This window comes from Chenopodium quinoa, unplaced genomic scaffold (genome assembly GCF_001683475.1).
Source record: "Chenopodium quinoa cultivar QQ74 unplaced genomic scaffold, ASM168347v1, whole genome shotgun sequence".
Classification (NCBI taxonomy): domain Eukaryota; kingdom Viridiplantae; phylum Streptophyta; class Magnoliopsida; order Caryophyllales; family Amaranthaceae; genus Chenopodium; species Chenopodium quinoa.
Window position 1 is genome coordinate 114,498 of NW_018745063.1, and position 19,757 is coordinate 134,254.

Consider the following 19,757-nt stretch of genomic DNA (forward strand, 5'->3'; position numbering starts at 1 on the left):
CCGTACGGCGCAATTTTACGTTATGATGGGCCTACGTCCTCCAGCGCCGTAGTCAAATAAGATGTCGGGTGTATAGATGAAAAGAAAGACATGGAAATTAATTTAAATAAAAACCAAAACAAGAATAATATAATTAATATAATAGCTATTTTAATTAATTAAGAAAAGGGATAAAATAGATGTTTAGGAAAGATAAACGGAGCCATAAAGTCATTAGCCGACTCGAGTTTAATATTAAAAACGCAAGTTAAGCACGCACGTCTATTGTGACAACTTGGCGCCAGCTGGCGCCAGGCGCTACACTTAGCGTGTGGCGCCAAGCGCTGGCGGCTGGTGCCAATTACGGGATTTGACGCCAATTGACGCTGATGCAGTATTTCAGTCTGATTAAAACTTCTTGCAATTTGTGTATAAATAGCCCCCTGCCAAGCCGATTCTTCTCACAATTCAGCGAATAAAATAATTCTTTACTTTAGAAAAAATAATAATTATGTCTTTAGTCACCAAAACCTTCACCCAATACACTCATGAATGGTGTCGATCTCTTAATGCTAGAGACAGAAAAGAATTAGATTTGTTTCACTTGGGGGGAATGATCCGTGCCGTTTATGGCACCTTTAGGCTATGTTTTCTTTATATTTCTATGTCCTTTGTAGTCGTTTATGTCGTGTTTTTAGAGAATAATTCTCAATTCGCGTGTTTTTGTGTTAGTTTAGAGAAATGCATGCTTTTAATGGCTTTCTTATCATTTTATTCATTTCTCGGCTATTTCTCTTGCTTCTCCATTTCTTTGTCTTGTTTTGTAGGTACGTCGCGGGCTATATGCATGGGAATTGAAAATAGCACCTGATTAGGGGATTTTTATCCACCAATCACCGTCTGACAAGTGGACCAACCAGGTTCCGCCACGTGTCCTTCACGAAGGCCAACAGGAGCCTGCCACGTGTCAATCACAGATACGTCCTCTACGGACCAATTTAGACACGCCACGTGTCCACCCATGCCAAATGGGAAAACCGGCCATCAAGGCCCAATTCAGTCTAGAGGCCCGATCAGCCCTAGGTTTACCTTAAACCTAGAGAGTGACACGCTTCTCAAGGCTATAAATACTCAATTAATCCTCATTAGTTGAAAAAGGAGATAATCAAGAAATCAAGCAGAGAAGAACAGAGTTATTAACAACCGGCTAATCTCGCTAACAACGCAGATTACCAACCCTAAGCACTCTCACCTAGAGAGATCTCATTACTTTAATTTCTGTATTAATTACTCCTTAATCAGGTACTAACTTGACCGTTGGAGGCGGAGCTCTCAGGAGTCTCCGTTATTTTGCAGGTACAGGCGTCCGGTTCCAGTCTCGGAATTGTAACTCTCCCGCAGGACATCAGAAAACCCCGAAACATTTGGCGCCGTCTGTGGGGAGAGTACTTCAGAGATGGCATCCAAGTCTGTACCGACTCCAGAAGAGTGGCGTCCCCTAGACGACCCTCAAGTTCAGTCGGACCATGATACCGAAAGTGAATTTGAAGTTGAAACTCATACAGCTCCAGACGGGACCCTAACAGCCGACTGATGGGTCTGCTCCCATCACAAGGAACGAACTCATGACCTTCATGAGGGACTTCAAGGGAGAGATCCAAGAGTTGATCAACAAAAAACCGCCTGCTTCAGTCAAAGAGCAGTCGGCCAAGAAACCTTCCACTTCACTGAAGAGGAAGCCAGTTCAAGGGCGAGAGGCGACTCCCCATCCTAAATCCAAGAAGCGGGAGCCACCTGCTCTTGATTTCACAAAACTCCGTTATCCTACGGGAAATAGGAAACCGGTTCGTCATATTCAGGCGGACGGGTCAAAGCAAACGTTCACAGATGCTCGGCACCTGCTAGAGCAGAAGAAGAGTGACCGATTATTAGAGTCGGCTTCTACTTCAAATTTTCAGGACAGTTTGCGAAATGCCTCGATGAGGCATACTTAGTCGTACCATGAGAGTCAGTCAGGCGGCACCTCCCGTCAGTCCGGCTTTCATAGTGCCCAGGCGGTACCAAACTTACCATTTGTGCCGCAACAACAGTATTATATGCAGCCACCTCCATTTGGTGGACCTGCAGCAAAAAACGTCCAACCTATGGACTGGCAGCTACGGCTGCTTAGACTTGGTGAACAGCCGTCGGCCTTCTCCAAGGAAATTACTGAAGCCGCTCAGCCGGCCAAAGTAAAAAATGTTCTAGTAGGCGCCTATGACGGCACTACTAACCCAGAAGACCATCTGATGGCATTCACCAACCTGATGTACCTTCAAGGGTTGGATGATCCCACTTGGTGCAAGTGTTTCCCAGCAACTCTCAAGGGAATTGCACAGCAATGGTTCGGCAACCTGCCGACTGGTTGTGTAAACAGCTTCAGGACGCTTGCTTACTTATTTGCCTCCAACTTCGCTATGAACATCCCTGCTAAGAAAACGACCCTTGATTTGGGAACAATTCAGCAGGGCGAGAAGGAGGGGCTTCGTTCTTACATCAGGCGGTTCAACCTGATGAGAATACAGATTCAAGGGTTACCGGATGAGGTAGCTTATACTGACTTTTTTAGAGGTCTCAAAGACGGGTCTACCTTCAAATTTGATTTAGTTCGAAAAAGGGTGGCGACTCTTCAAGAGGCCTTGATTGAAGCAGAAGCCTATATACAGGCGACTGATCTGTGTACGATAAAACAGTCGGACGGGAAGAGGTTCGACAAAAGAGAGGGCCGACAGAAACAGTCGTCCAACAAAGATGAGAAAAGAAAAGAGGTCTGGGCTGCTGACTCCTCTAAACAGTCGGCCCAGAAAAAGAAAAAAGAATTCAAACCATACTCCCCAAAGTATGTGTTTAACAAGGATAACCAGTTTATCCTAAAAGAAATAAAGGGACGGTTCTCAATTGAGAAGCCGGTCCCCATGAAGGGTTCTGCGAGCAACCGGAACCAGGACAAAATCTGTGCTTATCATGATGACGTTGGTCATCACACCAATGACTGCATCAGTCTCATGCGGTACCTAGACCGCTTGGCTGATCAAGGTGATCTTGACACTTATGTCAAGAAATCTACGGGGAACACTTCCTCAAAAAAGCAGTCGGCCAAAAAGAATCAACAGGCCGACAGTTCCGATACAGATGATGCAGTCGTCTACACCATTGCAGGCGGCTTCTCAGGAGGCGGCCCCACTATTAGGGGCAACAAAGATAATATAAGGCGGTTAGACGTAAACTCCGTTCACCAAGAACGGCCGTCCAAATATACATTTCCTGAGATTGTCATCACTGAAGAGGATCTAGGAGGAATAAGGGGGCCGCATGACGACCCTCTCGTTATTGAATGTAAAGTGGCCAACCAGAGAGTTGGCCGAATCCTCATAGATACCGGGAGTTCCTCAGATCTCATCAGCAGCAAATGTCTGTCAAAACTGAAATATCAGACGGACTGCATACATCCGGCCTCCCACCCTTTAATAGGGTTTGGAGGAGGAGTCGTCCACCCACTGGGACGAGTAGATCTACCCATTCGCCTGGGCGAAAAAGGGGAAGGACGACACATGGTCGTCCGGTTCCTAGTAGTAGAGGAACTCTCGGCCTACAACATGATTCTGGGACGACCAACCCTGAATAATTCCAAGGCTGTTATAATCCCGTCTCTTATGCTGCTTAAGTTTGAGAGGGATAATGGAACAGTCGGCTCCCTAAGGGGAGATCAGAGGATGGCCCGAGAGTGCTATCTCTCGGATGTCAAGCCCACTGTTATGGCCACTGGGTCAAGTGGAGAAAAAACAGACCTTGACAATGTCAAGGATAGTGCGCCTGTTCAAGAAACAGGCGACAAAAAGAGAAAGGCGTCCCAGACAGAGTCCGCAAGAAAAGCAAGAAAATAGCAATCATTGGCAGAGGAGCGGCCGGATGAGTTCCGCCCTCAGCCGGCTGGTGAGCATGCGGACCTGATATTAGACGACTCCCGTCTTGACCGAACAGTCAAAGTGGGGACGACTGCTCTGAGAAACCTTGGTGACGACTTTCACAACCTGTTGAAAGAATACAAGGACATCTTTGCATTTGAAGTCCATGAAATGCCAGGCATTAGTCCTGATCTGGCAGTACATAAACTCGCTGTGGATCCAAAAAAGAAGCCGGTACGGCAAAAGAAGCGGAACCATGGTGAAGAAAGAGGTCAGGCGGCAGCCGCCGAAGTCAAAAAATTACTTGATGCAGGGTTCATTCGGCAATGTTACTTCCCAGATTGGGTTGCAAATGTGGTGCTTGTTAAAAAGCCGAATGGCACCTGGCGAATGTGTGTAGACTACACAGACTTGAACAAGGCGTGCCCCAAAGACAGTTACCCTCTGCCTAAAATCGATAACCTGGTCGACTCAACAGCCGGCCATGCCTTGATGAGTTTTATGGACGCTTATTCTGGTTTCCATCAAATTCCTTTATGGAAGAAAGATCAGGAGAAGACGGCCTTCGTCACTGATCAGGGATTGTACTGTTACACGGTCATGCCGTTTGGTCTTAAGAATGCCCCGGCTACCTTCCAACGAATGATAAACACTGTGTTCTTTGATCAGATTGGGAGAAACGTCGAGGCATATATTGATGATATGATTGTCAAGACTAAACTTCAGAAAGATCATCTGACGGACCTCCGAGAAACCTTCGCCACACTCAGGCGGCACCATGTCATGCTCAATCCCAAGAAATGTGTATTTGGAGTTGAGTCTGGGAAATTTCTCGGATTCCTTATCAATCAGAGAGGAATAGAGGCGAACCCTGAGAAGGTACAGGCGGTCATTGACATGCAGTCGCCTCGTACCGTCCGAGAGGTCCAGAAGTTAACGGGTTGTCTGGCGGCCTTGGGGAGATTCCTAAGCCGATCAGGCGACAAATGCCTATACTTTTTCCAGGCAATTAAGAAAAAGGCAAGGTTCGAATGGGGGCCGGATGCTGAGGCCGCCTTCCAGAAATTAAAGGTTCACTTGCATTCCTTGCCGAGGCTGGTCAGCCCTTTGCCCAAAGAAGATCTCTACATGTACCTGGCCGTCTCTGATCATGCGTTAAGCGCTGTGCTTCTTGCTGAAAGGGACGACTGTCAGCTCCCGGTCTACTTTGTCAGTCACGTACTGAAAAATGCCGAGTTGAGGTATCCCCTAGTGGAGAAATTTGGTCTTGCACTCTTCATGGCTGTTAAAAAATTGAAGCCCTACTTTTTGGCACATGCAGTCGTCGTGTATACCGACCAACCAATCAAGCGGCCCCTTACCATCATGGAGTCGTCAGGACGAATGATCAAATGGGCCATAGAAATACAGAGCCTCGAAATTACTTTCGAGCCTAGAAAAGCAGTGAAGGGGCAAGCCTTTGCTGATTTTATTGTAGAGATGACTCGTCCTCCTGACTCTCAAGTTCCAGACCAAGTCTGGAAGGTATATGTGGACGGAAGCTCTACTTCAAATGGTTGTGGAGCAGGCGTCGTATGTCAATCTCCAGAGGGCGACAGGTTCGAGTATGCCCTACGCTTCAGTTTTCAGGCTTCAAACAATGAGGCAGAATATGAAGCTTTACTAGCCGGGATCCGCATGTGCAAGGCGGCAGGGGCAAGAAAAATAGACGCCTGTTCTGATTCACAATTGATAGTGAGTCAGTACAATGGCGAATACGAAGCAACACATCCGGCCATGATCAAGTATTTACAGGCGGTCCGACAAGCAGTCGGCTCCCTTGAGGATTTCCATCTGATCCAAGTGCCGAGATCAGAAAACAACCAGGCAGATGCACTTTCGAAATTAGCATCATCCGCCTCCTCCGATACTCCTCGAACTGTTTTTTGGGAAGTAATGGAGAAAAGAAGCATCGAGGAAAACCCTATTGGAATCCTAGACAGAAGCTCAACCTTGATGGATTCAATCAGGGCATATCTGACAAACGGCACACTGCCGGATGATCCTCAACAGGCGGCAGCACTGAAAAAACGAGCCTCCTGTTTTGAAATGATACAGGGAGAACTTCACAAGAGGGGGTACCTTCAACCCTTCTTAAAGTGTGTTACTCCAGAAAAGGGACGGGAGATACTAGATGATCTTCACTCTGGTTTCTGTGCTTCCCATATAGGTGGTAGGATGCTTGCTCAAAGGGCAAGGCGGCAGGGCTACTTTTGGCCTACTTTGGAAGCAGATGCAATGGAGATGGTGAAAAAATGTGACAAGTGCCAAAGGTTTGGCAAATTAATTCACCGTCCGGCTACTGACCTCACTACCATTCACAGCCCACTGCCGTTTGCTAAGTGGGGCATGGACATTCTGGGTCCATATACGCCTGCTACAGGCGGCAGAAGGTATATACTTGTTGCCGTTGACTACTTCACTAAATGGGTAGAGGCGGAGGCTGTAAAGGGGATCAAGACGAAAGATGTAATTTCATTCATTTGGAAAAACGTCATCACTCGGTTCGGGGTTCCCATGTCTATGGTTTTTGATAATGGTCCCCAATTTGAGACGCCTGTTCTCAAAAGCTGGTTGGGTGACCAAGGAATTGCACACTACTTTGCATCTGTCGGCCGTCCACAAGCAAATGGCCAGGTAGAAGCCTTTAATAAAATCATCTCAGACGGTCTCAAGAAAAAGATTGAACGAGCAGGCGGCCTATGGGCGGATGAACTACCACATGTTCTCTGGGCCATTAGGACGACTGAAAAAGGGGCGACTGGAGAAACTCCATTCCTCCTAACTTATGGTGCGGAAGCTGTTCTTCCAATAGAACACTACGAGCCGACTCTTCGAGTAATGCTATATGACGAAGAGGCAAACTGGGAAGCCATGCGCTTGGCATTAGACTCACTTCCTGAAAAGAGGGGCAATGCTGTTTTGCGCCATGAGATCTATCGCCTGAGAATGACTAGATCATACAACAAAAAAGTACACAGGCGTCCACTCAAAGTAGGGGACTTTGTACTTAGAAAAATGGAAGCAGTAGGTAGGGCTAATGAGTCTGGCAAACTAACTCCCAACTGGGAAGGACCCTACCGAATCTATGAGGAAGTCAGGGACGGTACCTACCGTCTGGAAACACTAGACGGACAACCGTTGCCTCGAACTTGGAATGTAGATAACCTTAAAAAATATTTCTTCTGAGAGATGTAAAGTAAAGAGCTACTTAATAAAGTTTGCACTTACTATTTAATTGTATTACGAGGGGCATGCCGTCTGTTCCTTTACAGTCGGCTACTCTCCATTGAGTTTTTCACTATCTTCTGAGGGGCATGCCGTCTGTTCCTTTACAGTCGGCTACTCTCCATTGAGTATTTTACTCAAACACTTAGCTAAAAAGATTAGGGCCTGGCCGACCCTGTGCCTAACAGGCGGCTACCCTTCTCTCAATTAGCACTTACGTTCACCAAGAACTTACAAAGGCCACCGGCCGAATGATCAGACCAGGCGCCAAGCCAACTGATCAAATCTACAAAACTAATTCGACCTGTCCCAACATCATAGCAGGCGTCCGACGGCATCCCTCCGGATGAAATTCGTCGCAGAGAGCAGCTCCCTTTTGGGTGGAACATTGTTCTATAAACTGATTACACGGCACCTATACGACTGTCCCCAAGGGCAACCACGTAGCCGTTTTTGAGACAAGGATAACTCTATCACTAACCAAATCAGTGGTAGCAGTTGACATCTGAGTCAGATGACCGCCTGTATTACTTGGGATAGATGCAGGGGGTACCTATTGTGATGATAGCCAACAAACATTGGCGAATCAAGGGGTCTAGCCGGCCTACGCCGCCTGGTACCTCTACTTCTCAAACAAAAGTGACGGCGACTGAGTAACTCCAACGTTAACTCATAGTCACTCCTTCAAATTTGGTATGGAATCTAAAAAGTTTGAGTCGTCCGCCTGTTTTAAACAAACAAGGGCACTCGAACCCCTATTCCTACTAAGTAACCTATTGAGTTAATAGCCAACCAACATTGGCGAATCAAGGGGTCTAGCCGGCCTACGCCGCCTGGTACCTCTACTACTCAATCTTTATTGTGACGAAGACTAAGTAACTCCTATGTTAACTTAATAGTCACTCAAACTTAGTATGGAGCCTAAAAGGTATGAGTCGTCCACCTGTTTTTTATAAACAAGGGCTCTCAACCAATACTCTTGCTAGATTAACAAATTACGAGTTAAAAGCCAACATTGGCAATAAAGGGAAACAACCGGCACCAGCCGCTTGTTATCCTACTTAATTCCTTGGCAACTAGGAAATACTATTTACTTGGTCAGACAAATTGAATAAATAGTTTGAATACCGATTGAATAAATGGCCGACTGATCATCTATCCTGGAAACAGACAACCAGTCGTCCAGGGGCATAAGCGGCATACTTACTATTTGTACCTGTCTTAACGTTCGGCCATACACAACAGTCGGTCTAGTGAACAAATTAAAAATACTTCGACAAATTTGAACCAAAACAAAAATTTGATAAATGAGCCGGCCATTAAAGACCAGCAGAATATTCAAAACCCCGGCCCCCTGGCCGGGTAATTACAAAGCAAACGGCACGCAGGCCGTGAAAAGAAAGAAATAATACTTAAAGCTTAAGAAGGGGGCAGTTCAGTATCAGCAGCCGCCGCCTGGTCAGCACTCTTCTTGCTGGACTCGGCCTTAGCTGCACCCTCTTTTGATGCCTTACCCCCAAGTGGCACAAGCGCCACGACCGGCTCTTCCTCCTCCAACGCACCGTCCAACGCCTCTTCTTCAGCAGCCGCCAGGATCTGTTGATTATATATTTCCGAACACTGGCGGTACGTTCTTTCCCATGAGGCAAAGTCGGCACTGGGGAACAGTCGTTCCCAGGTCATGCGCTGGATTTGAGCGGAGTCTTCCACCATCTCCCGGACGAGCTCTTGTTTCTCTTGCTCGGCCTTATCCGAGAGCTCTTGGGTAAGACTCTTCTCTTGGTTCACCAGGCGTTCTTTTACGTTGGCCAAAGATTTCTCCATGGCTTCGTAAGAGTGCATTTTTTGGCGAAGAGGTTTCAGCTCGGCCTTAAGGTTGGTGACGGTCCCCCCCAGCTCGTCAACCTTCTTTTGGGCCGCCTCTAACTGAGCCCGAACAGCGGCGGTAGCCTGCGCCTGATAATAAAGAAGATCAATGGTCAGTACTTCATTTTGGGCAATTTGAAACATTGCCTTATCACAGCTGGAGGCGGCCATAGCCTTTGCGGCCTTTACCTCTTTGTTTTTCCGATCAATCGGCTTGCGAAGGCTGTTGACTCGGAGCAGGGCCTAAGTACAAAGAAAAACAGGCGTCAGTTTCCAAACAGAAAAGTTAACAGGCGTCCTGGAACTCAAAAGCCCAAAAATATGCTAAGTGTACCTCAGCAAGGACCCCTGAAATCCCATCAAGGTCAAGGGTGCCTGCACCCCTGACCGCCTCCCTGTCAGATGGAGGAACTACTTTAACCATTGACTTGGCTACCTCAACCAAGTCAAGTCCTTGGGGGCCGGCTGCATTAAGTGAAAGGAAAAAACAAGTTAGACCTAGTCAAGGAGGAAGCAAGGGTGAGTTTTTACAAGTGAGTATTCATACATCTAGGCGGCCCCGCCTGGGTTTTTGAAGAAGTGGCCGGCTGCTTTTCAGCCGCCACTGTTTTCGTGGAAGACCCAGGAGAGCTTGCAACAGTCGTCCTCCGGGCCTTGGGGTCCGGCTGTTGCGAGGAAGAAGCCCTTGGAGTGCCAGACTGAAAACAAAAAGAGTTAGTACATGCATAAGACAACTAAAAGAGGAAGAGTTTTCGAAGCTTACCAAGGGTGCCTCCTTGGTGGGGGAGTCGGCATACGACTGTTTCATGAGCGAGGCCCGCAACATGGCCGCCGCAGTCTTGGATGCTGTTATTTTACTCATGGCGTCAGCTGCAAGGAATAAACAACAAAGTTAGTAAAAGTCCCAAGTAAACAAGGTGTGAAAAAACAGAGTATTTGTCAGGCCGGCTACCTCTAGAGCACCGACTGCCGAGGCCACAGGCGGCCAAGAAGTACTCGTCATAGAGCCACTTGAAGCTCGGGACGCAGTTTAGGGGTACTTGCTCTCGTACCCCTGAAGTAGAGTTCACCCTAGTCTCTACTTTGAAGAGTCCTTTGTCTAGGATCTCTTTTTTAGCCTTTGGGGGAACAGGCGGCATGCTGCGGCCGCCTGCGAGGAGAGGCGGATCCCTATTCCACTAGTTAAAACGTTTGTTCAGTTCCGTGTCTGAACTCTCAATGATAAGGAAGGTGTTCCGCCAATCCTTCCATTTGTTCGCCTTACCTCTCGTCATGAGGTAACCCCGATGGCTTGTTAATTGGTACCAGCCGGTACCTCCCGACTTAGGGGTCCGGCTGAGATAGTTCATGTGGGCGAAAGCCTCAAAGCTTGGCTCCACCCCGTACATTTCGCACCCGGCCACATAGCCGAGTACGTTTACCCAAGAGTTGGGGGCTAACTGCCATAACCCCAGATCATACCCATCTAAAATCCGCTGAACAGCCGGATGTAATGGGAAGCGCAGTCCAGCTTTGATGGCCGCCACATAGCAGCCAAAGCAGCCGTCACCATAGCTGGTACCAGCCGGCCAGACGACAGTGTCTTCTGGATCCGGCACAAACAGTAAAAATTCCGGGCCCATTTTGTGGTTAGCAATAAAGCTCGCCACGTTGTCTTGCATGGTTGCAATCCGGCCCCGGGGTACCCTGCAGTAGTAGGGGGCGTTTTCCTCTCTGTAAGAGGCGGATGGCTCCGCCCAATTGTCCCCCTTCTCAACTGCATGAGAAAGTCTCGCCTCTTGTAGGCGGCTATGTTTTTCTTCTGAGCCTGGAGAACTGTGGCCAGAAGAGCTGGACTCAGACTTGTCCTCTGACGAGTCCGAGGAGGACGACTCCTCCCCTCTCCTAGAGGGGCCCGCCTCCTCTCCCTTAGAAGGAGCAGGAGGAAAATTAGACATGTCAACAGTAAGATGGGAAGGGAACACTTTGGCCCCTCTCTCAGAACTGTCGGCTTGACAGTCGCCTCGTTCTACATCTGGCGCCTGGTCAGATGTTTCACTAAGGAGCACCCTTTGGGAAGAGCCGTCTGAGTTTGATATCATAGCAGTCTTTTTCGTTCTGGCCATCACGTTCTGCATAGACACAGATACAGTCGGACTTTGTATAAAGGGCAAAGATGGGTCCAGAAAAGGGCAGGCGGCACTCCTAGTCCTAGATTCAGCCGTCCCCGGTGACCGGCTGATCACTAACTTAGGTCGTGTCGTGTGCTTCCATGGTGCCATTTCAAAAAATAAAAATAAAATTAAGGGTAAGAGAACTGAGTTACCTGAACGAGTGACGGTTGATGAAGTCCTGGAAGTTCGGGTCAGTCGGCTTGTCAGAACAGGCGGTATGCAGAAAAAGTCCGAAATGTCAGAGCAAGTTCAGGGGTCCGAATGTTCTCGCAAAGTTCTCAAATGTGAAAATGACCGAAGTCAGCACTTCCTTATATAGGCGAAGTGAGAAGGCGAAGGGTCGCTTCCAAATTCAAAATTTGGGCGGGAAAATCTCTCGGCCGTTTGCAAGGTGACACCTGTAGCGGGCCGTCGCCTGTCACCGTGCGACACCTGTCACAGGCGACACGTGACCAGTCACGTGCCACCTGTGAGGGGCAAATGATTAGGGGATTTTTATCCACCAATCACCGTCTGACAAGTGGACCAACCAGGTTCCGCCACGTGTCCTTCACGAAGGCCAACAGGAGCCTGCCACGTGTCAATCACAGATACGTCCTCTACGGACCAATTTAGACACGCCACGTGTCCACCCATGCCAAATGGGAAAACCGGCCATCAAGGCCCAATTCAGTCTAGAGGCCCGATCAGCCCTAGGTTTACCTTAAACCTAGAGAGTGACACGCTTCTCAAGGCTATAAATACTCAATTAATCCTCATTAGTTGAAAAAGGAGATAATCAAGAAATCAAGCAGAGAAGAACAGAGTTATTAACAACCGGCTAATCTCGCTAACAACGCAGATTACCAACCCTAAGCACTCTCACCTAGAGAGATCTCATTACTTTAATTTCTGTATTAATTACTCCTTAATCAGGTACTAACTTGACCGTTGGAGGCGGAGCTCTCAGGAGTCTCCGTTATTTTGCTGGTACAGGCGTCCGGTTCCAGTCTCGGAATTGTAACTCTCCCGCAGGACATCAGAAAACCCCGAAACAGCACCCACTAGGATCAATATGCACTTTTCGGAATTGAATTTGAGTTTGAAACAAAGGAAAACGAAGGATTGCAAAGTATCAAATAGGACCTTTGTGCATTAGTTTAGTCATATCTCAAGTTCTAAATATCGGATTAGGGTGATTCAAGTAGGATTGGAAACTAGACTTGAAGAGCTTTCCAATGATATGTCGCACGCCTTCATACAATTCTTAGATCGGAAGTTACAGCCTTCTTAAGTTGGCCTTGGAAAACATCCGCGGGCGCGGGCTATAGTAACCGCGGGCGCGGGGTTGCTGCAGCTCCAAAACTGCCGTATTTGGGCAGTAAGCATCCGCGGTTTTTCCGAGGGCTCCGCGAGGGCGCGGGCCTTGGCCCCGCGGGCGCGGCTATCGAGGTGTCCGTTCCCCTCCGCGGGCGCGGCCGATTTCTTCGCGGGCGCGTGTTTCTGGGTCTTTTACGATTTTAAGCTTCTTTTCTCCTTTTGTTTTTATAGTTTTTGGTTTCCTTTATTCTTTATTCATGTAATTATTTAGTTTTAGAATAGTTTTCTCTCTCTTAGGTTGAGAGCTTCTCTCTCTAGATTAGGCTAGATTAGGAGTAGTTTTAGAGAGAGAGTGAAGGATTTCAATGGTGATTGAGAGATTGAAGATACAAGGGTGACAATTGTGTTCAAGATCTTCTCTATTATCAATGAGCATTCTTAACTCTATCTCACCTTATTGCTTTGTTTAATTTCATGTTTGTTTGGTTTAATTTTGATGTTTGATGCTTGATTAGTGTAATTGTTCTTGGTATTTTGTTGATTCTTGATTTCTATAGTTGTTAGTTGATAGGTGATGATTCTTGAATAGTTGTTTGGCTAGGAATTGGGTGAAACTTGTATGATTGATTAATTGTGATTAATTTGGGAATTGTGTTGATTAATTGTTGAGATTAAAGTGATTAGTGAAGGTTTGCATGTGTGTAATTCAATTAGGCCTTGAGAATTATGTTAGATTGCATTGTAATTGCTAATGACATGAACAATTGATTTAGGAATTGCAATTACCAATTGGTTTTGATTGTTATTCTCTTAGTTTGTTATTCATAGTGAACCCTAGCTTAAAAATTAGGAGATAGCTCTTTGATTCCTATTGATTGCTCTGATTATTAGTCCTCACAACCTTTGATTGGCATGCTCTTCCCAAGTTATTGCAATTGACATGATTACTTGTTGATCCCCGTTCCTATTGTTTTATTTCCTTGGTTACTTGTTTTTTTAGTTGTTAGTATTCTCTTTTACCTTCGTCTTCGACCTAGCTTAGGCGCATAATTGAAAGTGCTTGAACATTACCGTTCCTTTGGCTTCGATCCTTGACTTGCCTTTATACTCGTATTTAGGTTTGTTAAGTGTTTATAATTTTTGTTTGACCGAGGGAAGATTAGATAACGACCTAGTTTTTCCCTCGTCAAAATGGCGCCGTTGCCGGGGAACGGTGTCTATGTTTGAGTGATTTTGATTGCTTGAGTCTAGGTCTTTGTTTTTACTTTTCTTTTATTTGATTTTTGTTTGATTTGTAAAAAAAATGGCATGTCTCTCATTTCCTCAATTTGATAATGAGCCGTTTTATGAATATTTTAATAGACTAGAGGGATTTCTTGATTGTAATTGTTGTAGCCTTTGGGAGGCTTGTGAGATTTGTTATTTTGGTTTGAATGAGCAAACTAGGGATGAAGTTGAATGCATGCATAATGGTGAATTTAGAGCATTGTCAATTGATGATGCTCGGGATTTCTATGTTTGGTTTGCTAGGGATGTTTATACTTCATCGAAAGACCAACGAGCCTTAAGAACACTTGGGGCCCAATATGGTCTAGTAAATGATCAATTATGCAAAAAGGACCTAATGGTCAAAGTTTATTATGTATAGGCCAACCAGAAGCCACACACCTTAAGGAAAATACTCACAAAGGTGTTTGTGGACCTGACATGAATGAAAAATGCTTTCTAAAATAATTTCAAGACAAGGGTACTATTGGTCAACTATGGAACATGATTGCATACAATATGTTAAAAAATGTCCAGAGTACCGAATGTTCGCTAATTTACAACACCTTCCACCATCCGAACTATATAATCTCACTTCCCCTTGGCCTTTTTCGACTTGGGGAATTGACAAAATTGGAAAAGTCTCTCCAACAGGAATAAGAGGGCACAAGTACGTATTAGTTGCCATTGATCACTTTACTAAGTGGATTGAGGCTGCTTCTTACATGAATATCACTTCTAAACATGTCGCAAAGTTTCTTGAACGAAACATATTTTGTAGATATGGAGTTTCACATGAAATAATTAGTGATAATGGATCTCAATTCAAAGCTAAAATCGAGACCCTCTTAACTCGTTATAAAGTAAAATATCATCACTCATCCCCATACAGACCTCAAAAGAATGGAGCTGTAGAGTCGGCAAATAAAAATATAACGGTCATCATTAAGAAAATGGCAGAAAATTGTAAAGACTGGCCGAATAAACTAAACTTCGCATTATGGGGTTATAGATAGTCTACACGAACATCAATAAGAGTAACTCCATGCTCCTTAGTTTTCGGAATGGACGCAGTTCAACCAGTCAAACTGGAAATACCATCCCTACGCATGGTACTAGAAAGTAAGCTACCGGAAGCTGAATGGGTAAGAGCAAGGTATGAAGAGCTTTTATTCCTCGATGAACGACGATTGAGAGCTTTGCATCATGTACAAGTCTACCAAAAGCGCATTGCACACCATTTCAATAAAAGAGTAAAACCTAGAAATACAAAAGAAGGTGGCTTTGTGTTAAAGGAGGTTAGGGGTCCACCAACCAATCCAAGAGGGAAATTCGAACCTAATTGGATAGGTCCCTACCACGTAATTGAAATCTTATTCGGAGGAGCTGTCAGATTAATGGATATTGGAGCAGATGTCGCCAATTAATAAACATTGATCGCCTTAAGAAATATTACATATGAAATCCGAATAAAACTCGTTCACTAATACAACCATTTTTAATTAGCATTCAATTGAAAGATTCTAAGTGGTATGCATTTTACCGAATAACACGGTAAAAAACATAACACTTAGGGGGGTAAATTAAAAATAATAAACCGTTCTAAATGATCAAATTTTTTCGAACATCACGAAAGAATCTTCACACTTGGAGGGTAATAATACATAATTTTAAAAAACAAATTTCGAGACATTCATAGAACAGGTGTCGCGCGCAACTGGAAGAGTTGCGCGCGGATGTCACGCGCAACTGATTTCGTTGCGTGCGACAATCTCGCGCAACTAAAGACGTTGCGCGCGCTACCTGATGACGAACTGCGAACCCGATTTTTTGCGTTTGAATGAAGTTGGGTTTTGTACTTGCGGCAAAAAGAGGGTGTTTCTTAAATATAACATATACTCGGAAAATAAAATTAAACTTTGATTTAATTCTTTTAAACAAGGTTTGATTAATTTTTTCATTTAATTTCTATCTAAGAGATTAAAGAAAAATAAAAAATTTATAATAATAATAAAAAAAAGAACTACGCAAAGACCTGATTTCGTAATGCGAATACGTATGCAATCTTTATGATTCGGTCATATCAAAATATAAAAAAATAAAGCTTATTTTATTTCATTCAAAATTCAAAAGAGAGACATTGTCGAACTAGATTGTAAACGAAAAAAAAAAACATAGTAGTGATTACATTTTATTTGAAAAAATAAACTAATGATAAAATCGTGTAACACCCTAAGGTTTTACTATGTCCTCGATTGTCACAATGGAGGAGTGGTTTCCATCGCAACATTTTCAGAAACCTTGGAGCTTTCCCCTACACTCTTCTTCTTCACCCAAACATTGTTTTTCAATTTAGGGATTGGGGCCTTTGCAATCTGTTTTCCTTTCCCTTTTACTATTGGAGCTTTCTTGCGAGTATTTGGTGAAGGTTCTTTGATTTCACACCTTGTTGTGCGGGTTTGGAGGGAGCTTTCTTTTTGTTTCCTTCAAATGAGCCTTAGGGGATGAGAAGTCTAATTTTCTTCTCACTCCTTTATTTTGGCCACTAGGAGGAGTAGTAGTGATTGAATGCATCAAAGGCTTAGGTGGATTGCGAGCGATGGCGGCTTGAAGTTGAGAACGAGCCTTGCTTAATTCACCCTTATTCGCCGCATTCATCCAAGCTTTGTAAAAGGAAGATAATGTAATGCTCGCGGTAGGATTTTGTATTACCCACCTAGGAAGACTTGATCAATATTCCATCCAACGACGAATTTTTCGGGTTTAAAGATCACATGTTTAAGGGCATCACAATCTTGCGGAGGAATAAATTGTCTCATTACCCTACAAGGAAAAATATAAGTAGTACTAGATAGGCCTAAAAGCCTAATATAAGGGCAATTGAGACTATTCCCGATTATACTATTTATGTCAGGAAACCCATAACAGAAAAACGACGTCCATTCCTCTTTGTTCTTATGCTTATAAAGGATTTGACGTCCTGGGAATATCTTTACTCCATTAGCCTCAAGGTTTTGAGGCTAATAAGCAATTCGCAAACGCTCCATGAGCCAAATCTGGAAAAAAATATTGAAGAAAAAAAAATTAGTTTCAGTTTTTTTACACAACAAGGTGGCGTGCGCAACCAAATCAGTTGCGCGCACCCTCTGCGTGCATCGAAGAAGATTGCGTTTGTCATGCCAGCGCAACTTCGTGAATTGCGCTGATAAACGCCGAAAAAAACTTACATGTAATAGGAGTGGACTTCCTGTGAAACCGTTTTCGTTAGGATCTCCTCTAAGGTGATTCAAGCACAAAACGATTTCCGCCAAAACCAAAGGAGCGGGTGAATGACATCCCTCTATTTGTTCTACTATGGACACCATGGAATAATCCTCGTATTCTTTGCCTGTCATAAGTAAACAATTAATAACAAAATAATAACATAAAGCAGGAATTTTAAAGCGTTATTTAGTCATGTTGTCACGAGGGGAGACAAATGTTCCATAAATTGAATTAAGTTCACGCCTCCTTCAGTTCCTATGTTGGTCATATCATTGTCAAACAAGCCAAAAAATCTTTGGAATAGGTTTGTGATCCGACAAGGTAGGCAAATAAGTCACAGGGAGAGTGTTTGTAGTGAAACCTAGCAAGGCCTCGAACTCACCGGGAAGGGGGACAATTTCGTGCCCTCTGAACAAGAAAAGATGGTGGTTAGAGTCCCAATGATTGACTGGGGCATGAAGAAAATCAAAGTTAACCACTAATTGCATATAATTCAATAGAGGGTCTAAGTGGTAAATTTTGAAAGCCATTTTGTCCTAGGTTGAAAGGGAAGTGACCCATTACTTCAAACGTTGTTCAAAGGTTTTCACCATTGTTAAAAAAAAGAGAGAATAAGAATTTATAGAGATTATTTCTTTTTAGTTTTTTATATTACTAAGCAAATGAATGCGAGATGATCAAAAGCCTAAACGAAACCACGTTTAAATAGATCCAAGAGGGGCAAATTTTCGGAAAATTCGGCTTAAAGAAAAGTTCAGTAACAGGTGGCGCGCGCAACTCATGAGTTGTGCGCAACATCCGCACGCAACAGATTTACATGCGCGCGACAGCCGCGCGCAAATCACGCAGTTGCGCGCGTCTCCCCGGACGCGGCATGTAAGTTGGGTTTATTTCCGTATTTTGGCTCATATAATGAAGGAACCTTAACGAAAACTTAAGAAGAATCATACGCTTTCCTTATAACACTTTGTGTCCCTTTTCTTGCATACTTTCTTATGTTCTTTTATTATTTTTTTTATTTTCTTTTTTTCTTATTATTTTCCTTCTTTCTTTTTCATTTTATTTTCTTTATTATTATTTTCCTACCTCCTTATTTTCTTTCTTTATTTTATCTTCTTACTTTCTTTTCTCTTTTTCCTTCTTTTCGCCTTCTTTTTCGAGTTTGTTTATTTTTTCGGGGGGGGGGGGGGTAAGTCGGGAACCCTTTCCCTCCCTTGAAATTTTTTCGCATTAATAATAATGTACACATGGAAACACAAAAATAATAATGACATATATACAAATGTGTCATATGTATAAAAATAAATATACATTGGTCTCCTAAAAAAATATAATAAAATGTGTACAGGATGAACCAGGGTGCTCGGCGACTACTAGACGGTTGCTGCACATCCTGCAAAATCCAAAACGAAGATTAATACATGAAATGAAATAACTTCGTTGCAAAGGAAAAAGAAATAAAACTTACCGCGATCATCCGATGATCACTGCATGATAAAGTCACGAGGGCTCTTCGATAAGCTGCTCAGAAAGCACGTAAAGTCCTCACCATGCCGTTAACGGTTTCCCGCGGAACCTGTTACAAGAATACAAGGACAGTTAGTAAACAAATGTATATGAAACAAGAAATATTTGAGTACATATACACAAAAGACATACCGACTCAACCGTCTTAGGTACAAACGGTATCCCCTCGTCTTCCTCTGCTGTTGGAAGGGTCTCACAAATTACCGATCCGACAGCGTCGGTATACGTGATCTACGATGTAGGAGGCACCCAACAACCTAGCTCGACCCGCTAAAATATATATGACAAAAAAAAACGATAAAAGGGTCAAAGTTCCGAAAAATAAATATAAATAAGGAAAAGAGAGAGTTGGAATACTAACCGGAACAAAAGCCAAAAAAGGAGTCAGCATGGATGATATAAAAGCCGGATAAGAAGCCTTCGGCATCACTAGCTGCTCTGCTGGATAACCAAGGATCGCCTGAGCTCGATCCTCGGTAGACAACAAGTCTGGACGCAGTATCTGGATTGGGGGATCCGCAGGAACCAAAGGCTCCTCGGATAAAAGCTGCAAGAAAACACGCTCGCCTAAAAACCAAGCATCTATCCTCTGGAACATCGAGAGTCCCGTATAAAGGGCCCGGAAACAGCAACGAACCATGCCAGACCGAATAGCCTCAGGGACTCCAACGATCAAACTCCAAGGACGGAGATCGATCTATAAAACACAACCACATGAAAAATCGTTAGAAAATGAATAAAATAAAAATAAAAAAACGAGAAGAGCGTATGTAGTTGGAATACTCACCGACGCACGAGTCGCCGAAAGGATCCTCTGGCGAAAGTCACCGGTTGAAGTAGCTCTTCTCCTCTTAATAGCCACCAATCGATAGCCGATATAAAAACGAGCAGCCCCAAGCACCTTGGGGGCTAAGAAAGGCAGGTACGAGTATCCCCAAGCCTGAAACCGAGAAAAGATAGCCTAAAAGAAAAGGCAAAAGTAATAACCGAAAGAAGCTTAAAGTATGTACCTGAAGGATACGACCATGCCACGTAAGCGAGATCCGAGGCACCTCAGTAGCTGCTGCGGAATCCATGACCCGGGTCGCCTTGCCCATAGCTGTAAGCATACGAGCATACGACACCTCTGCAAAACTAACGTCACCGACTTGCCCCAAATCAGTAAAGCAAATAAATAACCCAATGGCGTAAC